The following is a 3,938-nucleotide window of genomic DNA, read 5'->3' as shown; positions in this document are numbered from 1 at the left end:
CCCGGGTACGGCTCTCTTCGCCCTTTCCCTGTGCGTCAGCCTTGAGGACGCTCGGCTCTGAGCACGGTTCTTAATTCCACCCCTGCTCTTGCTGGACACGAGTCCTGTGTCCTGAGTGCGTGTGGACAGAAATGTCAAGAGCTCAGCCATGAGGGGCATTTCTGGGCCCGCAGCTGTCCCCAGAGGAATGCGGCCCCTTGGCCATTCCAGCTTCCAGGTCCCCACGTGACGCCCGGTGCCTGGGGACTGCCCTTTCTACCTCAAATCTCACCTCCGCGCGGTTGAAACCGCACGACTCGGGCTAACAATTCCCGATGCCCCCGCGGGCAGAGAGGAGGCGGAGCGCGAGAGGCCGAGAGGCAGGGCATGTTCTGGGAGCCCCACGGAGCCGGCACGGGAACGCTGCGGCTCCGCCGGGGTCTCCCGGACTCGGGGACCGCCTTCCCTCGTGAGGCGCTGACAGATGTCCTGCGTGGGGACAAGAGGCTGAGGGCACAGCCCTGAGCTTGAGAAGCTGAACAGAGCTCAATGCTATTATGGTTCTGGGGACTCAAACGTGAGTCTGGGCTCTCCTTCCATGGAGGACAGGGCGCTGGCAGCTGTGACCCACAGGTGGGGCTCCTGATGAGCCCCGGAGAGCAGAGCCCCAGGAGGACGGGCGGCCAGGAGCTAAGAGGAGGAGCACGCCTCGTCACATCTGAAGTTTCACCCCTGACTGCACGGGACCAGTCCCTGCTCAGCAGTGACCCTCTCCGAGCGACAGCGTCCTCTAGGGGGTCCCTCTTCACCCCATTCACAGCGTCTATCACTTCAACTCAAGGGTCGCCTAACATCCAACCACGGAACCAAGTGCTGAGGCCAGGTCAGAGCTCTTGGACGAGGTCGATGGAGACTTCCACTTAGAGAGATACAATATAGTGTTGTTAAATTGAAGGAGTTCTAGAACTAAAAAGAAAATAACCGAAGTAAAGAGTCAACTGGACAGAACTGAAGGACATCTAGGCTGCTGTAGGGTCAGCAGAGAGTAAAACGTGGAAAACGCACAGAAAACACGGACCACGGCGCGAGAGATGCACAGGGCATACAGGAGTCCGACGCACACATGAAGGGAATCCCAGCAAGAGTAAGTTGGGACGGGACAGATTGTGTCTGAAGAGAAAATGGACGAGGTGTTCCCCAAACCGGGGAAAGCCGGACAGACAGACACCCGGGAAGAAGAGCCACAAACGTCAACACAGACGAGCGCGAAGATGCGCGTCGTTGCAGGAAAACCACAGAAAAACTACAAACAAAGAGAAAGTCTAAAAGGACACCATTTAGAAAGTCTACAGTAATGCGCTGGACTTCTCCACGGAAGCAGTGAAATCCAGAAGACAATGGGCAACACGTGCGCATGCCCAAAACATCACCGGCGACTTAGAATGCTCTACCAGTGCGGTCAGCACGACAAGGCGACTTAGAATGCTCTACCAGTGCGGTCAGCACGACAAGGGAAAGGAAAAGGCGAAGCGTTTCCGAACACGCCTGCTCGAGAGGGGAGAGATTTTATCACAGTAAACCGACACCAGAAACACACTCCAAGACCGTCTGTTGGCGAATGGTCCCACGTGCGAACACGGTCGTGCAGGAGTGGGGGGAGCAGCAGAGACAAACACGGCAATACCTTTAGGCCATGTCGACAGTAGAAATTAATAAAACAGTTCACTGTAGGGTTTATGGTATTTGCAGAGTTAAAATGCCTGATCACGGGAGCACAAAGGTGGGAGAAGCAGACAGATTTAAAGTGTTGGAAGGTCCATACAGGGACCAAGAAGTGGTAAAACTGCAAACCTACATCAGGCCCTAATAAGTGAAAAATAAATTTTATCATTGAATTTTATAATTGTGAACTGTTTTATAATTGCCAGGAAGTAGTAAAAAGGATTTCATTAGACCATAATAAGTGAAGGATGAATTTTATAGTTGTTGGAGTACCCACTAATAGTACAAGGAGGAGTGCCGGGGGGGGGGGCTCAGCAGGTGAAGCCTCTGCCTTCGGCTCAGGTCATGGTCTCAGGGTCCTGGGATCGAGCCCCGCATCGGGCTCTCTGCTCGGCGGGGAGCTTGCTTCCCCCCTCTCTGCCTGCCTCTCTGCCTGCTTGTGATCTCTGTCTGTCAAGTAAATAAATAAAATCTTAAAAAAAAAGACGACTGGGCGCCTGGGTGGCTCAGTTGGTTGGATGACTGCCTTCGGCTCAGGTCATGATCCTGGAGTCCCAGGATCGAGTACCGCATTGGGCTCCCAGCTCCATGGGAAGCCTGCTTCTCCCTCTGACCTTCTCCTCACTCATGTTCTCTCTCGCTGTCTCTCTTTCAAATAAATAAATAAAATTTTTGAAAAAAAAAAAAAAAGACGACTTCATGATGACGAAAGGCCCATCAGGAATACAGTTACCTAATACGCACCTAATAATACAACTTCAAAATACATAAGGAAAAACCGATGGCACTGAAGGGAAAAACAGACTCATAGTCAGTGCAGACTAATGTGGCCTTGCAGCAGCTGTAGAGCAAGCAGACATAACATTAATGGATATATTTGAAGATCTGAACACAATAAAGGTGATCCAATTGACAAAAGATAATCTCTCTAAAAAAAAATGGAAGTATGTGTTACTTTCAAGGGCACATGAAGCATTTGTTACAACTGTCCCTATTCTGGGTGAAAAAGCATAGTCTATACCTTTCCAAAAATTGAAATAATTTAAGGTATATATTCTGACCGCAGTGGGAATAAGCTAGAATAAGTAGGAATGTTCAAGAATAACTGGGAAATATTCAAATGTTCGGTAATTTAGCAACATGCATCCAAATAACGCATGGGCCAAGGAAGGAATCCTAATGAACACACAACTTTTTTTCTCCTGAATCAAAATGAAAACGCAATGTACCAAACGTCATGAGATCAGCTGAAGTTACATTTAGGAAGCAATTTGTAGCCTTAAATCCATGGATCAGAAAATAAGGGAGCTGAAAATCCACGTCGCGGAAGAAAGAAATACTACAACAGGGAAGGGGGAACTGACAAAGATGAGGACGAGCGCGATTAATGACGCAGAAACAAATGTGTCACAGAGAAAACCAACCAAACCAAACAGCCGGCTCCATGCAAAGAGGAACGAGATTGTAGACCCCGCACAGCCGGCGGACAGAGGTCGGTGTGAATCGCCCTGTTCAGGCGGAAAATGAGAGCCCAGAAACAGGTCTCACGGACACTTTTACAAAAGCAAAGGAACATTATGAGGAATTTTATGTCAATACATTCATTTTCCATTCCTGGTTACTGTGTTGAATTCTTAGTGCAGCATAACGTCCACATGTTGGGGGGTGCAGATTTTCGGGTGTACACAGCGGAGGCGGGGAACAGCTGGCGTGGGGAACAGAGCCGAGGTGGGCCCCGAGGAGACACTAGGGCCTCCTGGGCGTGCTCGAGGGACCTGGAGGGCAGGTCCCGTGGCGGCCGGCCTCCTGGGCGGACAGCAGGCTGCACACTCTCCTCAGCCCGTCCGGCTCCTGTGGGCTTTCCTTGCAGCCGGGCCTGGGGGTGTCTGAAGACCCGGGGACGTCATCACAGCCCTGGGGTCAGGTCAGAGACGCTCCGAAGCCACAGAAAGTGTGAGGGAATCGGAAGGAGCTGCGGCTGGGCACCCGGAGCCGGGACCGCTGCGCGTCCACAGCACGGCCTAAGGGCGGTTCTGGTCACCCTTGAACAGCTCCAAGGAAGCAATTTCTTTCTTGGGGGAGAAACGTGTGAAATTTCCGGGCCGCGTCCTCGCCTGCGCCGCCCCCTGGCGGCTGGGTCCGGGCATCGCAGCATCCCCCGTCGGAGGGGAGGGGAGACCCCACCCCAGACCCCCCCGCAGCGGCGAACCCAGGCCAAGGCAGCAGACGCCAGCATC

This window comes from Mustela lutreola, chromosome 7 (genome assembly GCF_030435805.1).
Source record: "Mustela lutreola isolate mMusLut2 chromosome 7, mMusLut2.pri, whole genome shotgun sequence".
NCBI classification, from domain to species: domain Eukaryota; kingdom Metazoa; phylum Chordata; class Mammalia; order Carnivora; family Mustelidae; genus Mustela; species Mustela lutreola.
This window is presented reverse-complemented; position numbering follows the sequence as displayed.